This window comes from Notamacropus eugenii, chromosome 5 (genome assembly GCF_028372415.1).
Source record: "Notamacropus eugenii isolate mMacEug1 chromosome 5, mMacEug1.pri_v2, whole genome shotgun sequence".
In the NCBI taxonomy this organism is placed as follows: Eukaryota; Metazoa; Chordata; class Mammalia; order Diprotodontia; family Macropodidae; genus Notamacropus; species Notamacropus eugenii.
The window spans coordinates 60,417,439-60,439,033 of record NC_092876.1 but is presented as its reverse complement, the minus strand read 5'-3'; the positions used below and the strand labels follow the sequence as shown (position 1 = coordinate 60,439,033).

At 44.2% G+C, this 21,595-nt stretch overlaps 1 long non-coding RNA gene across 2 annotated transcripts in view; it reads left to right on the top strand.

Annotated features, from left to right (window-relative positions):
* LOC140504337 (uncharacterized) overlaps positions 1-14,378 on the top strand; it is a 43,557-nt gene extending 29,179 nt beyond the window's left edge. For both annotated transcript variants that reach the window (XR_011967062.1, XR_011967061.1), the window contains 2 exons: positions 9,568-12,843; positions 13,327-14,378. This is a non-coding gene — a long non-coding RNA (uncharacterized lncRNA). The remainder of the gene's footprint in view (positions 1-9,567; positions 12,844-13,326) is intronic.
* Positions 14,379-21,595: the final 7,217 nt, after the last annotated feature.

Below are 21,595 nucleotides of genomic sequence, written 5' to 3'. Positions count from 1 at the left end.
CACCATCACCATGACAGCATCATCACCACCATCATCATCACCTCTACTGCCATCATCACCATCACCATCACTGCCACCATCACCACAACTACCACTATCATCACCATCATCACTATCACCATGACAGCCTCACTACCAACATCATCATCATCACCATTACTGTTATCACAACAATCACCATCACTATCACTGCTATCACTGACATCACTGTCACCAACATCCCTAACTCTGTCATCGTCATTGTCACAACAATCACCATCAACACCATCCCCGTCATGATCACCACTGCCACCCACATTATCACCATCACTCACACCAGCACCGACACCATCATTGTCACCATGATTAACATCAGTAACACCATCATTACTGTAACCATCACTACCACTTTTGAACAATCAACAACCATTTAAGAAGCATCTACTATGATCCAGGTATTTTGTTAGATGCTGGGGATACAAAGACAAAAAGCCAAACAGAATGTGCCCTCAAGGGCATTGTATTGGGAAGGGGGATAGCATGTTCATATTTAGGCACATACAGATTAAACACAAAAATAATATAAGGAACACTTTTTGGGGTAGGGTACTATCATCTTCAGGGCTCAGGATGGATTTCCTGTAGAAGGTTTTGTACGAGCTGAATTTTTAAGGAAACAAGAGATTCTAAGAGGCAGAAGTGATTAGGGAGTGAATTCCAGGCATGGGAGCATCCAGTGTGAATATGTACAGAAATGAAATGGATTGTAGCATATAAGGAAAGGCAATAAGGCTAGCTTGTCTGGGCTAGAGAGTCCAGAAAGGAGAAAAGTGATCATAAAGTTGGAAAAGTAGGTTGGGGCCAGGTTGCAGAAGTGCTTTAAAAGCTAAATGGAAGTTCCTGGAGGCAGTAAGGAGCCAATGGGGTTCATTAAGTTAGAGAGTGACGCTTTTTCAGAACATCTTTTTGCATAATTGTGGAGGATGGATGGGAGAGGAAAGCAGGAAGACCAATGAGAAAGCTGTAGTAGTAGTAGTACAGGCAAATGGTTATGGGGGCACTGAAGAAGGATGATGATCATGTGAATAGAGAGAAGGAAAGGAATGTGAGAGACATTACAGAGGGAGAAATGATGAGATCTGGCAACTGAGTGGATGGGGGAGATGAGGGAGAGTGAGCAGTGATAAGGGTGATATTGAAACTTCTGTAGCACCCTTCAGTTTAAGCAAAACTTTGGCAGAACCTTTGTAGTAGAAATAATTGCTCTTGATGCCTATTAACCAACAACAGAAGGTTCATTAAAAAACAAATTTGAGATGTTATAGGGTTCCTTGCAGCATGACTTGAGAAACACTGCTCTTAGAACCTTGGAAATATGGTAGTATCCTTAACAGAAGTAGGGAAGTTAAGGAGTAAGGGTGTTTGAGAAGCAAAGATAATGAATTCCGTTTTGGATGTATTGAGATGCTATCACTTGATTATCAACACCACCAACACCTTATTACTATCACTCTCAGCATTATCTCCATAATTCATTTCATCACCACAGTTGGCACCACTATCATCCCTGTTACCATTATTGCAACCAGTGACCCTGTCATCTTTCCCACACCACCCTCATTAACACCATCATTGTCACCATTACAATCACCTCTAATGCTCTCATCATCACTACTATTGCCATTATCATCCTCACCATCCCCATCTTTAGCACCATTGATATGATTGTCACCACTAATGCTCTCATCCTGAGCACCAATACTTCTATCACTACCACCACCACCACCATTCCGACTGTCACCATGATCTCCATTATTGCCATTTGCTCTCTCCTTCCTCCTCCTTACCATTCTTCCCTGTGGCAGTTCCTAGCCTACATTGAGTCCCACAGTGAGTTAGCCATCTGATAGTTAACATAACACCTTCCTTTGGCACTTCTCTCACATTCCAGTTGTGGATATAAACGCCAAAATCCCCACTCACTGTAACTGTGGAGGTGGATGCCTTTCTCCACAGCTGCTCACCAGCCTACGTGTGGCTTGGGCACTGAGGAAGCTGTCGGTTGACAGCATTTGGAGAATTATCTATCCATAGTTAGTAACCAGACCTGAAAGAGCAAACTAACTGACAGAATGGGCAGAATTAGAAAAAGCCCTGGAATGGGAATCAAGAATCTTGGATTCTAGTCCCAGCTCTGACAGTAGCGGTCTGTGCCACCTTGGGTTTCACCTTTCTGGGGATCTCATTCATAAAGAGAGGTGGTAATAATTATTCCTATACTATCTACCTCGTTTTGAGACCTAAAAAGAGATTTTACGTGAATTAAAAAGACACAGTAAAGTGCTATGTACCTAAGGAATTATTATATCAATTCTGAAATTAGCAAAACTATGACTCCTGCCCAGGGTAGGGGATATAAATGTTATAAGATGTCAGAGTTGGGAGGGATCTTAGAATATAGAATGTTCGTTTTGGAAGGATGATTAGAACACAGAAAGTCAGAGGTGGGAGGGTCCTTACACATGGAATGAAAAATCTGGAAAGAATCTTAGAACATAGAATGTTAGACTGTACCCATTTTACAGATGAAAAAATAGGAGTTAAGGCAGGTTAGATGACTTGCTTTACATTCCAGGGCTAGAAAGTGTCAGAGTTGGGACTTGAACCCAGGTCTTCTGACCCCCAATCCAGGGTTCATTTCTTTCATTCCTCTGCCCTCCACTCAATTCTGGAGGACTTTGGGTGGAGGGTACAAACTGCAGGAAAATGAAGCTGACAGTCTGGTAGAGGGTTCAAAGGTGACTCATTGGAGGCTCTTCTATCTGATTTATGTCTCTTCCTATAGAATGCTTGGCTATGGTACCTAATAACATGGTAGAATCCATCAAAGAATGTGGAAGAAAAATGCAGAGAGGGAAAATTCCGTTGTTCATTCTTCTGCTAGTGAGAACACCAATGGTTGGTGAGTGTAGATGGGTGTATTTGTGCTGGGGGTGGCTGGGGATGGATTTACTTCAATATCATCACCAGCTACACCTGACCTTATCTTCACCCCCTTTATGGCCAATTCTGTACCATACAAAGTTCATAGCTGGCATTTTTACAGAACTTCATTCAATAAATTCCATCCATGTTTTCCTTTGATCTTGGCAATGGATAGACAGTGTGAGTGATATCCTCATTGTATGGATAAGAAACTATGACTCAGAGAGGTTATATGACTTCTGAAGCTGTCCTGTTTGGAATTCCTTCTGGCTCACCCTCTGTTGTCTTCTGTGAATTAAAAAAAATGCCCATGGTCCTCTTTTTGCAGCCATGACTATACCTAACAGCCTGCTTAAAGTTCCTATTATAGGAGAAAGTCAGATGCTAGGAAGAAGAGCTCAGACTCCTGGCAGTGTTCAGCCCAGTGGGTTAGAGGACTGGGCTAAAGGAGACTGAGGTTGAGGCCTGATCCCTGAAGGGAGTGACTTTCTTTAAAAGGATATCACCTGTGTCTTGGAAAACATACTGGGCCTGTTAGAGTTTGTGTGCCCCTTGTTTGCTGGGAGTGACTAGTCCTGTGCACTTTAGAACCCAGGACTGCCTATGCTTGGAGTCCTTAGGAGCTCTACACGGAGCCTTTGCTTCTTCAGAGCAGATATTCTCATAGATGAAATCTTAGGACTAAACAATGTCAAAGCATAAGATCATAAGGTTAGAGTTGGAAGGGACTTTAAAGGCCATCTAGTCCAATCCCCCTCATTTTGAAAATTCATCTTTTTTCAATTAACAAACATCTGTTTCCTCTGCTAAATCCTTCCTTTTTATGGAGAGCAACCTGGGTCCAAGGGATTGTGAAGCAAGGAGCAGAGCCAGTACAGTATTTGGACTTTCCTTTGACTAATATACTCAGGGCTCTTTCAAGTATGCCATGCTGGAACCTGAGAGAAACTTGAGACCAGAGAACATCAAAACAGCAAGGGAGCTTAGAAAATGGAATATTAAGAGTAGATGAGACCTTAGAACATTGAATTTTATAAACAGAATGTCAGAGCTTGGAAGGGACCTTAGAACACAAAATGAAACAAGGGACCTTGGAGAATAGAATATTGGAACAGCAAAAAATATTACACCACAGAATGTTAGGACTTAGATTGTAAGAACTGGCAAGGACCTTAGAACATAGAATGTTAGAGCTAGGAGGGGCCTTAGAATATGGAATGCAAGAGCTGGAAGTTATCTTGTCAGATTTGCAAATGGAATTGGTAGCATTAAAAAAGAATGTCAGAGGTGACAGGGACCCCTTCATTTTTTCATATTTGGAAACAGAGGCTAAGAGAGTGAAACTGATTTGCTCAAAGCCTTTTAATGAATTACTGGAAGATTGGGGTTGGAACTCAGGTTTCTAATTTCCCTATCCAGTGTTGGCTAGAAGTAGTTGTCTCAATATCAAGCTTTGTTCCTACTGCTCTTGCCTCATTTTGTAGAGGCCCAGAGAGGTTAAGTGATTTGCCTAGTGCCACAGAGTTTAGTGTCTGAGCAAGATTTGAACTCAGCTCTTTTTGACTCCAAGTCTATTTTTTTTAATCTACTGTACCACTGAGTCTTCTTGTTTAAGTCCTGCCTTTTTCTTGTCTAAACCATTCACTTTGGCTACTGGCCTTATTTATCTACATCCTTCAGTCTCCTGATTACCATAACCTTGAACTTGTCCCCAATGCCTTCTTATACTTATGGATCCTGCCTTTTCCCTTTCACCAGTGGATCTTGGATTTGACCACTGACTTATGGTGCATGCTTCTGTTTTATCCAATTGTGGTTCTCATTTCCCCTAGCTCTGCTCCTTTCTATGGCGCCATGCCCTTGGCTCAGACTAGCCATTTTGTAAACTCGAGCTGTTGATCATAAGCAGGGTTGGGTGAGAGAGTGTGGGTGGTTCAATACAAACCAGTTCTCATAGTTAGGAACATGAAGAGAAGGAGTTACTTTCTCTTTCTGGGCCTCAGTTATGTTGTTGGACACAGCCTACAGTAGTGTTCAGAGCACTGGATTCAGAGCCAGTATAGGCTGTGTGGTCATGGGCCAGTGATTTAACCAGTTTGAAGTCTTCATTTGTTCATCTAGAAAACTCAAGGGTTGGATTAGGTGATCTCTGAGGTTCTTTCCAGTAAGGACCCATATTGCAAGTTCACTTCCAGTTCTAACATTCTACGATTCTCTGGCTCTTTGTCTGGGAACCCTCAAAGTTGGACTCCCTCCCTCTTTTCCTGCTTCTCTGGAAGGGGAATTGATCATGAAAGTTCTAGGAAAGCAGAGAATATCAGAACAGGAGCCTAGGCCTGTCTATGAATTAATAATGACCTGATATATGTAGGGGAGAATGGAGGGCAGAGCTCAGGGCTTGGGGCTCCACAGGAATATGGAAATCCTGATTGCTCCTATAAGTGCCAAGTGCCAACTTCCTGGCAACGAAGGTGGGATCATCGTCCAGCATTAATCCCCCTTTCCCAATGGGCAAGCAGGCTCTCAGGAGATGAGCCAGGCCTCTCTCCATCCCCAGGTGCATCTGGGGGTGATCATCTGGCTGCCTATTGTGGAAGGTTTCATTGTTTCCTCTCCGCCTTTCTATTCTTCGGGACAATGGGAAGCAGTCAGGGCAACATGATCGCCAGGGTCCCCTTACTTAGCCCTGGCCCCCTGTGCCCCATAGTGACATGAGGAGAATGCCCTCCTGGGGAGATGCTAGGGGCTCAGGCAGGCAGGGAACCAGCACCAGATGCATCTCTCACTGTTTCCCTGGCAACTGCATCCACAAAATTGGTGGTTGGAGGTTTTTTTTAGGGTTTGGGGTGTGTATTTTTTCTGGTTTTGTTTTTTAGTTTTGCTCCCTTCTCACTCCCTCCTGCTTGGGAGAAAAATATTTCTCTGTTGAAGAATCTTAGCTTTACTTCCTGGTTTGGGGCAAATGGCTAGAACCCAAGACTCCCGCCAGTATGTTGCGAGTATTTTAAGGCATCTGTTGAATAGCCCTGTTCCTATCGAAGAATGGTGGGAGAAAAAAAAAGCAAAAACACAAACAACAACTAGATTTGGAGACGGGAGAGCTGGATTTGAGGCCTGACTGGATTACTTACAACCTGTGTGACATTAAGGAAGGTTCTTTCCCTCTCTGAGCCTCAGTTTCCTTTTCTGTAATTTGAGGAGACTGGTCTATTTCTAAGATAGTTCCCAACTCCAAATTTTATGATCCTAAGTTTTAGAGACAACGTGATGTAGTTGAAAGAGACATGTCGGAAAGACTTGAGTCAAAATCTGGCCTCAGACACAATAATTGTGTGATCCTGTGTGAGTTCCTTTCCTTTCCTGGGTCTCAGTTTCCTCATCTTTAAGACTATCATTCTTCTGTAAGACAAGAATAATTTTGGAGAAGAAGAAGAAGATTTGCATCTCTTGCCACATGGAGTTGGTGCAAGAGTAAATGAGAGAATGTGTAGAAAGAAAGCATAGATATGTGGGCCATTGTTCTTTAAGGTTTGGGGCACCATCAAGCCCAAAAAAGCTTGCCTTAGCCCTTTGTCTTCTGAAGGTTCCCAATCAACCAGATCTGCTCTTTGTCAGGCACTGTTAGACAATGACAAAGAATGAAACAATCCCTACTTACAGAAAGCTCACTGTCTAATTCAAATAGTTCTCATGTGTGGGCTCAGGAGAGGCCCTATGATGTACAAGAATGGGCTTAGGAGGCAGGGCACACAGTCTGGTCTGCACCACTGGCTGATCATAGGACCTTGCACGAGTCTCTTCCCATTTCTGAACCTTTGCTTCTTTCTATTAAAAAAAGGGATTTTGCTGGATTTCTAAGGTCTCTTCTAACTCTGATATCCTCTGTTCAAGCACTATGTCCTAAGATCCTTCCCAGCTCTGACATTCTATGTTCTAATATCTCTTCCTACTGACATTCTCTGTTTTAAGGCCCCTCCCAGCTCTGACATATGTGTTCCAAAGGCCCTCCTAATTCTGACATTCTGTGTTCTAAGGCCCCTCCCAGCTCTGACATTCTGTGTTCCAAGGGCCCTCCCAATTCTGACATTCTGTGTTCTAAGGGCCCTCCCAGCTCTGACATTCTGTGTTCCAAGGGCCCTCCTAATTCTGACATTCTGTGTTCTAAGGCCCCTCCCAGCTCTGATATTCTGTGTTCTGATATCCCTCTCAGCTCTGACATTCACTGTTTAGGTCCTTCCAAGCTCTGACATTCTATTTTCTAAGTCTCTGTCCAGTTCTGACTGTGTTCTATGTGCAGGTCTTTTGTAACCCAGACATTCTATGTTTGGAGATCGTCTCTAGCTCTGACATTCTGCATCTAAGTTTCTAAAAGGACCCTGGAGTCTCCTGGTTGATAGTACTTCAGTACAGTTGATATTAGTACATCAACAGAGACACATAACGGGTTGCGTCCAGACTAAGGGAGGTCCCACACCCTAATCCCCCACCCTATCTCTTGTGCCCTGGTGGGGACTTGGCCAGGTTGAGGGAAATTCCACCAGACTCTTGACCTTTGGAGCAGGAAGATCAAGGCTGGAAATTCCCCAGGGAGCGTAAGTTGCTAATGAGGCCCAGAACTTGTTTGGGGATGTTGTGACTTTCCATTCAAAGGTTGCTCAATCCAGGCAACTTTTCCAGGCTCCCAGGTCTCTTTCATTCTTTTTGTCCCCTACTATGCTAGCCTAGAGGTCTGGGGTGGGACCCAAGAGACCTATGAGGATGAATGTAGGTATGTAGGTAGATGTGTGTGGTATCTGTGAGAACTCACTGGGACACCAAATCTTCGTTTTTCAGATGAGAAACTCGATGCTTCTGAGAAGGGGAAATGAATGGTCCAAGGTCATCTGCCAGTAATTTAGATCTTGGGGATTCAATCACAGGAAGCACAGGTCCTCTGGCTGGTACCTGGTCTGGGGCTCTCTCCTTTATGCTAGAGATTTCTACCTGAAATTTAACCAGGAACTGGCACCCCCTGTAAGAGCAAACCTAAGGACTGACCCCAAATGCCCCTAGGGCGGGGAGGAGAATGTTTGAATAGACCGTGTTAGAACTGGCATTTTCTCTTCTAACATAAATTTCTCAACAACTCTGTAGTTTCCCTGGGACACTCACTCTCTCTTATCCATTCCAAGCAATGTGCCTGCTTGGCTGGTTGGATTGGTGGGGAGTTGGGTAGGTATGTATGGTTGTATGTTTGAGAGTATGTAGGACATGTGTAGGATGTATATAGTTGATTATTGACAGGTATATGTGTGTGTGTGGAGGGGGTAGAGACAAATCTACCCCTGTGCTTCTCAATTTGGGTTCTGTGAACCTAGGTTTTTTTTTTGTTCTTTATAACTGTATTGCATTGTAATCGATTTCTTTTGTAACCCTATGAATTTATTTTATGCACTTGAAAACATTATTCTGATAAAGGGTCCAGAGATTTCACCTGACTCTCCAAAGGAGTCCATGACACCAAAAATGTAAAGTACCTTATTCTTGAGATTGGGGACTGGGGGAGGGCTCCAGCTTTCATTCCTTAGTCTTTTCCCTGGGAAGTAGTTGAGCCAATCACCTGAAGAATCCTGATCCCCTGGCAAGAATCCAAAGCTTTTCAGACTCCCTTGCAAAAGGCTGGGCAAGTGGTAGCAATTAGAGACCCTGGAATCCTTGGATAGGCAGAGCAGGAAAGGGCTCGAGATTTTATTGTCTTCTCTTTCCCTGGGAAAGGGATCTCAGATCCCTGAATCTTCTCTCCTCCCTCTCCCCTCCCTTCACCCAGAGCAACATCTGTCCAGTAGCAATGGGGGGGGGGTGGGGTTGGCAGAGGGAAAGGAGGGGAAGGGAGAACATCTGGAGGAAGAATGATTAGTGTAGTGGAAAGAGTTCTGACTCATGGCTCTGAGACTTGGTGCGTGACCCTGGATAAGTCACAAGATCCCATATCTGTTATCTGAAAAAAAAAAAAAAAAGAAAGGGGGAACGATAATACTTATACTATTAGTCTCTGACACCCATGTCCTGAGAAAAGCGCTTTTTACCCTGCAAAGTGCCTAGAGCTTCTATGGAGTGGGGGCAGGAGTAGAATCTTTCCTGTTTCTTGAGGTATTTCTCTCCTCTAAATCTGGACTGCACACACACACACACACACACACACACAGACACATACACAAACACAAACTCACTCCTCGCCCCCTGATCTGAGGCTGCCATGGAAACCAAGAAGTATTCTCAGCATCTCATGCCAGGGGTGAACTCAGCCAGGGTCTGACCCAATAAGGGAAAGGGAGGTTGGATGGGGGCAGGGGGAAGGCACAGATGGACACACTCCAGGGGAGTGATTCTCTGCACCTGCCACCTTTTGGTTCTTGTCCATGGGGGGATAGGGGAGCAGTGCTACATGGACTTCCACATCTCATGTCTGGAGGAGCAGCTGTGGTATAGGGGAAAGAACCTCATGGACAGAAAGCCAGAAGACTTGGGTTTGAATCCTTTCTCTAGCCCTCAGTTTCTTTCCCTGTAAAATAAAAGGGTTAGATGAAATGTTTCTCATGGTCTCTTCCTGATCTGGGACTCTAGGACTCTATGAGAAGAAAGAAAGACTAAGGACAGAGAAATCTAGGAAACTGAACCCTGGAAAATTGGAGGATGCAGATTCAAGCCCTGGCTACTTTGCTGTTTGGTTGGACCAGCTGCTGGAACCCTCTGGTTCTCTCTCACTGGGACAAGGCTTACTGTCTCACTAAGGGAAGTGTGGTGTCATGGCTGGAACACTGGTCTGGGAGTCAGGAAGATCCAGGTTTCAATCCTACCTCAGATATTTATCATGTGACTCTGGGACTGTCTTTGTGCCTCAGGTTTTTTTTTTTTGTACTCCTAAAAATATGAGCCTATGATTCTTATCCCTTCCTTATTCCCAGAAGGATAGAATATATTTATTCTGAGAATAAAGGGGTACAGAAGGTTTGGAGTCCTTTGGAAGAAACAGGGACCAAGTTAACAAAATCAGGTGATTTGAATGCTCTAGGCAAGTACTTTTAGAGGGTATGTTAGTTGACTGACTCTCAAAATGCAAGTGGCTCTGAAATGGAACATAGTAGCTGTTCCCAGTAGAGGGCTAGATTCTGAGGGGTATCTAGGCTGTGAGAACATAATCCTCTGGCTTGGGTCCAGGACCCCAGGATAGATACTCTGTCTCTTGTTGAGTAGGACCAGGGCTCTTAAATGTTTAATGTGGAGAACACGATCACAGTGGACAGTCCAGGGCCAGGGGGAGAAAGCCACCTGCTGAGTGCCCCAGGGACAGAGATATATAGCTACTCATAGAATTCTAAAGTTAAAAAAGACCTTAGAACACAGGATGTCAGAGCTGGGAGCGGCTTTAGAGACCATCTAACTTCATCCTCTTATTTGAGAGATGAAGAAACTGAGCTAGAGAAGAGTGGAATGAGTTGTCCCTGGTTGTTCAGGAAGCTGGGTAAAGAGTTTTGATTCAAAGGGTCATCCTTTGACTCACTGAATGGGTGTTACCTCACTCAAAGTGGGAACCTGAAAAGACCTTAGCGTAAAAGGGCCAGAGTCTCCCATTGCATCTTGGGTTATCTCCAGTGGTCCTGATCGATATCTGGCCCCTGGATCCAGATGGTTCTGGAGGAGAAAGTGAGGCTAGTGACCTTGCACAGCCCTCCCTCACTCAAATCAAAGTCAACTGCAGGTCATATCATCATTCCTTGACGTCACGGTGCTCTTTGAGAATGAAGAACAAATACAATTTGGTACCATGACCAAACTCATGGTCCAGGTTCCTTCTAACATTGTCCTCTTCCTTTCATGATGCTGTCAGAAAGGGCCATGGGGGAAGGTAAAGGCTTTGAGACAGATTACAAGTCCCAAGATGCCCTGCCCTGCCCAAGGTACCTAGTGACAAGCTCAACTCCTGGCTCATTGTTCCCTTTCTGGATCCTGACCAATCCTTGTTCTTCCTAATCCCTTTACTCTCATCACCAGAAATTGCTGTTCAATCAACTGGGTAGGTGATGCAGGTTTGGGGAATGCCAGGTCTAGCTCTTTCCACCACTGCAATGAAAGAATCTCAGAGTAGGGAGAGTGACCTGAGCAGAGCTAGACTCCAGGGAGATGAATCGAACAACCTTTGCAGAGTGGCCCTGTTGGGAAAGACTGGAAGCAGAGAGGCCAGTCTAGAGGTTGATGCAATTGCTGTTGCATGAGGTGATAAGGTCATAGGAGGATGGCCATGGCAATGGAAAGGAAGAACTTCTGAACAATCAGAGCTGCCCCTGGAAGATGGGATGGGCTCCCTCTGGGGTGGTAAGCTCCCTGCTCTCTGGGTGGGGAGGAGTGTCTTCAAATTGTCTCCCACTTAATGGGGAGAAGTTGTAGAGGGCATTCCTGCTGTAGTAGAGTTGATTGGATGACCTGGGAGAGTGCAGCATGGGGGAAAGCACAATGAATTAGCAATATTCTCAGAGGTTGAGGAAGCCATCCTAACCTCCAGGATCAAGGTGGTAAATGTGACCAGCCTAACCCCTTTTCCCCCTCCATGTGCTCTGTGATCCATGGCACTGGCCTTCTTGTTCCCTTTCATCTCTTGAGCCTTTTTACTGGCTGATGCCCATGCCTGAGCTTTGTCTCACAAAGACCTGAGTGCAAAACCTTTCCCTGACCCTTATTAGTTATGTGACCTTGGACAGATTACTTTACCTTTCTCATTTGTACAGTCAAAAGATTGGCTGGATTTCCTCTAAGGTCCCATGTAGGTCTAGATCTATGATATACCACTCCTCTGAGGTCCAGATGAATTAAATTCAGACTCATCACCAATTGGCTGCATTTTTTCAAGCAGGACATTCTTGGAGATTGTTATATTGTGGTAGGGCTGGGATCTGTATCAGTGCCAATGATGGGGGGGCAGTGAGGTAGGGGGACATCTAGTACAACAAAATCATGGATCCTTAATGTGTTGATTATTATGGATTATTTTGGAATCTACCTGTCTTTGAGATATCTTGAAAACTGAGCCCCTATTCCCTTTAAAACTGTGTCACCTCCAGCATGAATTTCTTCTGTGTTTACTTGGCTTGGCCCAGCTGCAATTCCTGACTTAATTTTCTTGAGTGCCATTTTCACTTCTTCACATAGTGCATTGGCTATTGGGGTGGTAAATTCCAAAAGTGATGATTTTGTATTGATGATGAGAGTTATTTGCTACAGAAATACTGGCAAATCTATTTCATTTCATATCTGTTTGTTCAGTCTTTTTTTTTTCGAGTCATGCCCAACTCTTCATAACCCCATTTAGGGTTTTCTTGGCAGAACTACTGGAGTGGTTTGCCATTTCCTTCTCCAGCTCATTTTATAGATGAGGAAACTGGGGTGAATAGGGTTAAGTGACTTGCCCAGGATTACACAGCTAGTATATGTCTGAATCCAGGTTTGAACTCAGGATGATGAATCATCTTGACTCTAGGCCTGGAGCTCTATCCACTACGCCACCTAGCTCATCTATAAATTCTCAAAGGATGGTCTGGCTTAATTGGATCTCATACCGTGCCAAGGTTTCTATAGTGTTTCTCCCTCCACTACTTTTCACTGTTCTGTAGGGTGATACTACTTATGAACATGAAGTTGGCATCTTGGCAATGGATAGAGTTCATAATCTGAGTTGATTCTTGGGCTTAATCTTTAAAGGGAGATAAGACTCAAACACAGAAGGAGAGATTTACCCAGATGGAGAGCTACACCAAGAGGAACCAGTGCCAGGTGGAGATATATAAAGAAAAAATAAAACTTCAACAAGCAGAAGAGAAAAAGGATTTGGAATCTTGATGAAAGAAGGTGGGAGAGGAGATGGAGACACTCCGTCTCATTTGGACCTAGAGGGAAGGCCACAGTCCACCTTGTATTAGTTGTCCCCAAGTTGGAAAAGAATTGGCATGGCAAGAAACCACATACATCAAGGAGCAATCCAGAACCATCCATATGTTGGTACCATTTGTTATGTAGACTGCATAAGTCCAGAAGGAAGGTAGGATCCACCAGAATGTGGGCTGCTTGAAGCCTCCAGAAAGGGAAAAAGAGTTGCCTAGATACTTGCAAGAGAGCTAAGGGATCTTACAGGGACAGGAAAGACATTCTGGTATTCTCCTGGGAAACTTTGGGTAGGGGGCAGAATGACTTATAGAGATCATTTTTGAGGGAGACCCTAATTGGTAACCCAGTCCAACTGTGTTAGGGAATTGGGGACAATTGACACATGGGTTACACAGATTCTTCTAATTTTATATTAAATTTTACCTTTTCTTTCTTGTTTTTTAAAAGGCAGCTGATGATCTGACTGCAGACACAGAGCTAATTCGGAAATGACTCCCACAACATCAGTAAACAGTAATTTTCTGTCTTTTAAAATATAATCAATTTCATTTTTGGATGATGTTGTTCAGTGTTTACCAAGTGTAGCACCTTCATATTCTCTTCTTGAGAAAAATAGTCATGATATATCTATGCTGATGACTCTCAGATGGATAAATTGAGACCTGGTCTCTCCCCATCAGGCTCCATCATTCATCGTCAATTACCTATTGGACATTTCAAACTGGATGTTCCATAGACATTTTAAATTTTAATATATCTGAACAAGAACTCATTATCTCACCCCTCCCTTGCCCAAACCCACCCCTCTTCCATACTTTCCTATTTCTGTCCAGGGCCCTACCATTCTCCTAGTTGCCCACATTTGTAACTATGATGTGATCCTTGACTCCTCATTCTCTCTCATCCCACATATCCCTTGTGGTTGTTGTTCAGTTGTGTCTGACTCTTTGTGACCCCCTCTGCTATCTCCCAAAGTTGAAGTCTGTCCAAGCTCATGACTGTTGCTTCCATGACTCTATCCATCTCATCCTCTGCTCTCCCCTTTTTCTTTTACCTTCAGTCTTTCCCAACATCAAGGTCTTTTCCAATGAGTCCCATCTTCTTGTTATGTGGCCAAAGTATGTCCTATCACTTGTTAAATCTTGCTTTCTCAATTTTTATGATGATTCTCCCATCCAACCCTTTCTAGAATTCCTAGAATCAAATATAAACTCCTCTGTTTAGTTTTTAAAGCCTTGCCTCAACCAATCTTTCCAGTTTTTTGGACATTTCTTCCTCCCACCTCACCATGCACTTCCATTCAGCAAAACTGGCCTGTTTTCTGTTTCTCACATATAGCATGCTATCTCTGGTCTCTGTGGCTTTCTGTTGGCACACTACTGTCTCAACTAGTTGGTTGATCACTGAACAAAGAGTCCCCATTTAGAACACCAGTAATTAATGTTCATAGGGATTGGGATTGGATCTGTGATTTTATCATTAAAGGGAAAGTCTCTCTACCAGTGCAGGTTGATGTTTTTCTCTAATTTACAATCTTAAGGAATTGCTTAGACACAGAGGTATCAAACACATACTCTTCTCAACACTCTCAAGTGCCACTGGAACCAGATCAAAATGTAACTGGAAAATGTCTAATATAATAAATAAAAATAAAATAAAACACACATGATTTAACATGTGGTTTTCTAAGTCAACATGTGGCTGTCAGGTATCCTTATGTAGGGCTTAGTACCTTGAATTTCTATTTGAATTTGATGCTACTGTATTAGAGTCATACAACCGATCCAACAAACATTTATTAAGAACCTACCAGGTTCCAAACACTGTGCTCAGTGTTGCTGTTGCTGTTGAGTTCTTTCCATTGTATCTGACTCTTCGTGATCCCATTTGGGATTTTCTTGGCAGAGATACTGGCGTGGTTTGCCATTTCCTTCTCCAGCTCATTTTACAGATGAGGAAACTGAGGCAAACAGGGTTTAGTAACTTTCTCAGGGTCACATAGCTAATAAATATCTGAGCCTGGATTTGAACTTGGGAAGACAAGTCTTCCGCATTTCAGGCTTGGCCTTCTATCCACTGCACTACCTGGCTGCTCTAGCTAAGTGCTGGAGATATAATGAAAAAAAAAAGACAGTCCTTGCCCTCAAGAATCTTGAAATCAAATGAGAGGGGGAAACAAGATACAAAAGGAGACAGGAGGGGGCAGGCGATACCAGGAGTTATCTGGGACAGGTGAAAGACAGATTCAGAGTAGTCCAAAAGTCCAGTTTCTGCCCTCCATAAAGGAAGGCGTTGGGATGAGTTTAGTGCTCCAGCCTCCCGCTCTCCAATCAGAGGGGAGAGGAAGTCTGGGAGGGACATCTTGTTTCATGGAATGGAATCCAGGCAGAGCAGCTGATGCAGAGTGGAGTGAGGATGTGCCATAGGCTGGGCTTGAACCCAGGTCCTAAAGCTTTCAGAGCTAGCTCCTAATTACTACAGTTTGGTGCCATGAATGTGTTTAGACCAGAAGATTTCAAGGGGCTTGTGAACTTGAATTGGAAAAAAAATTACATCTTTATTTCAACATAATTGCTTTTCTTTATAATCCTGTGTATTTATTTCATGCATTAAAAAATTTTATTCTGAGAAAGGGACCATGGGCTTTTTACTAGAAGAGGTCATTCTTTGCCTCATTTCTTACCTAGCTTTAATCACTGAATGGGTGTTGCTTTGGTTAAACTGAGTCCTTTGGTTAAAAGGGAAAGACCTTAGTTTAAAAAGGCCAAGGTCTTCCACTACATCTGTGGCCACCTCCAGTCATTCTGATCTTTATCTGGCCTCTGGACCTAGATGGTTCTGGAGAACAAAGTGAGGCTGGACTTTGCACAGCCCTGCCTCACTTACATCTAGTTCCCTTGCAAGTGATAGCATCACCTTCTTGATGTCATGGTCTTCTTCAAGAATGAAGGAGTGTACAACACAATAAAGGTTAGGGACCCTCCCTCCAGAGGGTCTAAAACCTCTGTTTCTAAGCTCCTTCCATCAGGTTTACTGCCATTCTGCATTCTTTCCTCCTGGGGCTACTCACTACTAAGGGCCATCTCAGAGTTTAACTTGTTTCTTGGGTCACAGTAGCCCAAAAAATTCATGACTCAATAATCTCTGCTCTGCACATAGCTGGGTGGGCCCTTGGACAGCAGACTCTGTCAGCCACTTGGACAACACTGAAAGCATTGCCATCTGGATGTAGCCCAACTGAGCCTGAGCATAGCTTTTAAGAGCTCACCTCAGGAAAGGAGGAGGCATTGGGTGAGGGAACCTGGAGAGCATCATGGGGTGCTGGAATGAGTACTGAATTTGGAGCCAGAGAATCCAAGTCCAAATCTAATTACTAATTACCAAATCTGACCTCTGTTACTCACTACCTGTAAATGGAGTGGGCTCGGGAACTGGGCCCTGTGGAGGGTTCTGGGTGATGCAGATTAGGTAAAGTGTCATCTTGGAGTCCAAATCCCATGTTCTCTTATGCTTGCTGGCACTGGGACTATGGGCAAATTACTTTCCCCTTTAAGCCTCAGTTTCCTCATCTGTCAAATGGTGATCTGGTACTTCCAGTAATTACTTCATAGGGCTATTAATAAGGGCCAAATGAAACGATACAAGTAAAATGCTTGGCAAATTTTAAGTCACTGTCTAAACGCTATTTATTATTAGAGTTGGTGTGTATTTTTTTTTTAATATAGGCAGGAAATCTTGGAGGCTTAGGGGAACAGCTTTGGAGATATTTAATGGGAATGGAGAGATCTTGGACGAGTCACTCCATTGCAAGTCACTTAACCTCATCTTCATCTGTAAAATGAGATCTGTACTGAGTCTTGACAGCAGTTAGATGGTGCAGTGACTGGGCCTGGAGTCAGGAAGCCTCATTTTACAGAGTTCAAATCCAAACTCAGACACTTACTAGCTGTGTGACCCTGGGCAAGTCACTTCACCCTGTTTGCCTCAGTTGCCTCATGTGTAAAACAAGCTGAAAAAGGAAATGTCAAACCACTCACATCTTGTCCAAGAAAACCCCAAATGGGATCACAAAGAGTCAGACACGACTGAATGACTCAACAGCTATGAAGCTGAATCATGGTACTTATTCGATGAATGACAATGGGCAAGTCCCTTCCCTTCTCAGTTTTCTCCTCTGCAAAATGGGAGGGATACTCACCATACTACCACTGGATTGTTGTCAAAAAACTACACTTTAAGGAGCTATCCTAGCCCCTAGTGACCTCTGAGGTTCCTTGCAGTGCTGCAATCCTGGCTGGAGAAGTCGGGGTAGGTTTTAGGGGACATAGGAGACAGTAACCAGCTTTGGGAGGAAAAAAAAACGGCAAAATCCCCATCCTCTCAGGCATCCAGCCTCCTCTGATGTCCTCTGGCTTTGGGGAACAATTTGAAACTCATTCCCATGGGAGCCCCCGTGACTCATAGCTGCTTGAAGTGTGACCGCTGCCATGGATGGTTTTATTTTCATAAGAACCATGGGCTTATAGCTAAAGGAATAGCACTCTAATGGTGGAGTATCCAGCACCAGCCAGGAATGATTCTAGTTGGCAGGTATTGCAGTCATTTGCATACAGAATAAAAGCTTCTTCAGGGCAGACTTTAATTTTAGCTTTGTATCTCCAGAGCCCAGCTGATGGAGGAGAACACAGCTGGCCCTTAATCAACAAGCATTTATTAAGTTCTTACTTACATGTGTCAGGCATGTTGTTTCATGCTCTCCTTACTGTCTAGTTTGATCTGGGTTTGGGTTTAGGAGTTTAGGCTTGTATGGTTCTGGGGGATAAGCCCGAAAATTATAATGTGTGAGTGAGGCTGAGTAAGGGAGTGTAGGGCAAATAGTAGTCAGCTTTGCCTTGCCCATCCAGACCTAGACAGGGGTGGTAAGACACAACCCGCACCCCCCACAGCTCCCCATACATATACACGCAGTATTCTACTTGACCCTCCCCTAGTCATCCATGACTGATGTTGTACTGCATGCCTCCACCCCTGAGACTCTACAGAGTTTCCTAAATGGAGTTCTTCACCATTCCAGAGTTCAGTCTAGTAATCCATATGATTAAGAACCAAATGATTGAACCAGATCTGTTAATTCTAGTCTATTTAGTTAGGTGGGTAGTCCATAGATTTGGTTCATCAGACCTTTCGAATGGACTATGAGCTGAGCTGGAAAATGAATTGGAGGAGTAGAGTGGGCTGGATTGCTCCACACTAAGGTGCAAAGCATTCTCTAGCCCCAACACAAAATCACCTCCAGAGATGCTGTAACAGTTGTGATTTGTGGAATGTGTTCTCAGCCTGTACTGAGAGTAATTGTGTTCAGATTCTACCACCACAATCTCTCTAACATCTATTCTGTACTCATCAGTCAGCCAAACTAGCATTTATAAAGCACCTACTATGGGTCAGGCCCTATGCTAAACTCTGGGATTACAAAGAAAGACAAAAGATAGCCTCTGCTCTCAAGGAGCTCACCAGTCATAGGGACGTCCACTCGTCTTAACGGTTCTCTTTACCTCTAGCCTCCCCCTTGCTTAATTCAGCCTCTGAACACCTTCTAAACGGATATTCCTAAAGTCTAAGACTGATCAAATCATCCCATCCCCCCCACCCCAACCCAGCTCAAGAAGCTATAATGGTTCCATTTTATCTGAGACAAAACATTCCTCAGCTCACCATGGAAAGGCCTTCACAGCCTCAGTCTTACAGATCTTTCAGGATGTATTACCTGTCATCCCTCCTCACCCACTCTGCAATCCAGACTGGCTGCATCTGTGACTTCAGACAATGGAAATGCTCTCCCTCCTGAACACCGACTAAGTACCAGGTGCTGGCCTAGGTGCCGGAGAAACAAAGATGGGAATAAACTGTCTCTGCCCACAAGGAATTTATATTTTACCAATAAAAATGACTTTTCTGGTTCCCTTCCAGCTCTAAAAGTTTTCAGCCCCAATGGAAAATCCTAGAGGGTGGGGAGTTTCTGTTTTTTTGTTCCCAGCATCTGGTAAGGTACCTGGGCACACGGTATGGCTTGAGAAGTGTGTGTAGAATTGAATTTAATGGGTAGTCCTGGTCTACTCCATCTGGGCACTCCATATCTGGAGTGCCATGTTCAGTCCTGGGCAGGAAGGAGGGCATTTGTGGGCAGGGTAACCAGCATCAGGAGAAGATAAGAGGATTGTGGTCTAGGAGAGATTCCAGAAACTGGTTGTAGGTGTGTGTGCGTTCTGGGGTGCAGTGTTTTTCTTGAAGAAATGAACGCTGAGGGTGGGGAAGGGTGATGTTCACTCTAAGTGTTTCAAGGTCCATCATTTGGGAAAAGGGATGAAGTTACCTGTGCTTGGCAGCAAAGTGGGTGGACATTGCTGAGGGCAAATTTGGGGTTTGACAGACTTCCTAATAATGAGAGCAGAACAAAAGTGGGGCGGGCTGCCTTGGCGTGGGGGGCCAGCCTGCTGCTGTCACTGGAAATCTTGAAGGGAAGTCTGAAGAACCACAGAGGAGGCTGGGATGTTGTGAATAGGGTGCCTGCCAAAGCTGTGGCTTGTTCTCCATTTCCTTCAAGCTCTGGAATTCTTTGATTCTATGAGAGCTGAAGGATCTTGTTTTTTTAAAAAATATTTTGATCATTGTATACCAATACAATTGCTTTGTCATCCTATGCACTTTGTTTTATGCATAAAAAATATACACATATATATGGAGAGAAACAGAGAGAGAGAGAGAGAGAGAGAGAGAGAGAGAGAGAGAGGGTCCCTAGGTTTCACCAAATTGCCAAAGGGGTTGTAGATATAAAAAAAGTGTTAAAAATTCCTGCTTTACAGAAATATGTTCTGTATGACTTCATATCTATAATGGGTATTGTATTTCTTGCCTTTTCAGGGGGTAGAGGAAGGAGAGAATATGGAACTGAAAATAAAATTGAAAAGAAAAAAATCCTTTAATAGATCATCTTATTCAATCTTGGCTCTGCTATTAATTACTTGCATAACCCTGGACAAGTCACTTAATCTCTCTAGGTCTCAGTTTCTCCATCTACAATGATAGTAATAATAATTAGCATTTATATACGGCACTTTAAGGTTTACAAAATGCTTTATGTAGGCTAACTCACTTGATTCTCACAACCATCCTGGGAGGTAGGTCCTATCAATTTCCCCATTTTATAGATGAGGAAACAGAGGCAAAGAGTGCCTCAGTGATTTGCCCAGGATCACACAGCTAGGAAAAGTCTGAGGCTGGATTGGAATTCAAGTCTCACTGATTTGGAGGCCTGGGTACTATTCACAGTAACACCGAGCTGCCTCAGATGGAATAAGGAGGTAACTGGAAACCTTTATGTCCCTTCTTTCCCTAAGCCTCTGATCTTATGATCCATTCACTGGATAGAGCCATGGGAACCGGGCAGCTAGATGGTGCAGTGGATTGAGCACCAGTGCAGGAGTCAGGAGGACCTGTGTTCAAATTTCACCTCAGACACTTGACGCTCACTAATTATATGACCTTGGGCAAGTCACTTAACCCCAGTTGCCTCATCCTGGGTCATCTCCAGTCATCCTGATGAATATCTGGTCACTGCATTCAGATGGCTCTGGAGGAGAAGTGAGGCTGGTGACCTGCGCAGCCTTCCCTCACTCAAAACAAAGTCAAGTGCAAGTCATGTCATTATTTCTCTGATGGCATGGTCTTCTTCAGCAATGAAGGATGAACACACACACACACACAGAGCCATGGAACTAGACTCAGGAAGACGAGTTCAAATCCAGCCCAGCCCAAATGACCCCAGGCAATTCATTTAACCCCTCTGCCTCATTTTCCTCAACTGTAAAATGGGGATAATAATAGCACCTATTTCCAAGGGCTATTAGGAGGATCACATGAGACAATGTTTGTAAAGTGCTTAGCACAGTGTAGGTACTTCACAAATGCTCGTTTTTTCCTTCCTTCCTTCCTTCCTTCCTTCCTTCCTTCCTTCCTTCCTTCCTTCCTTCCTTCCTTCCTTCCTTCCTTCCTTCCTTCCTTCCTTCCTTCCTTCCTTCCTTCCTTCCTTCCTTCCTTCCTTCCTTCCTTCCCCTATGTGTGACACTACAATCCTTAAGGTAAGGGACTTGCTCAGTATTGCACAACCATTTGAGGTCAGAGGAGGTGTTTGAAGCGTCTTCCACACTCCAAGGTCAGATCTCTAGCCTCTAGGCTCTCTGAATTCACACTTTCCTCACCCTAACCTTGCGAAATAGGCAGTATAACTAGTATTATCCCCATTTGACAGAGGAGGAAACTGAGGCTGGAAGAGAACTGAGTCCCCGGGCATGATGCCAGTGAGTTGCCTAAGTGGGATTTGAACCCAGGTGTCCCGCCGTGGGGTCCAGCACGTTCCCCCACCCCCACCTTTCTCGGTAGGTGCATGGCTTTGTGTACACGGCCATGGGCAAGCTTGTCCATATTTGTGCACATAACACCGTCGGCTGAAAGCCGTGGTCCCCGCGGTCACACCTTCGAGAGACATTAAAGCATCCTCCCGCACAAATCCCGGGTCTCTGTTCCAAGGGAGCGCTCGCTGCGGGGCCAATGAGTGTGAAATCCAATTCGCACTAATTATCTCGAAGTGAGAGGAGCTGGCGAGGAGTTGGCTGGCTCGCCGAGACGCACCTTCCCCCAGCCCCACTCTCCCGCGTGC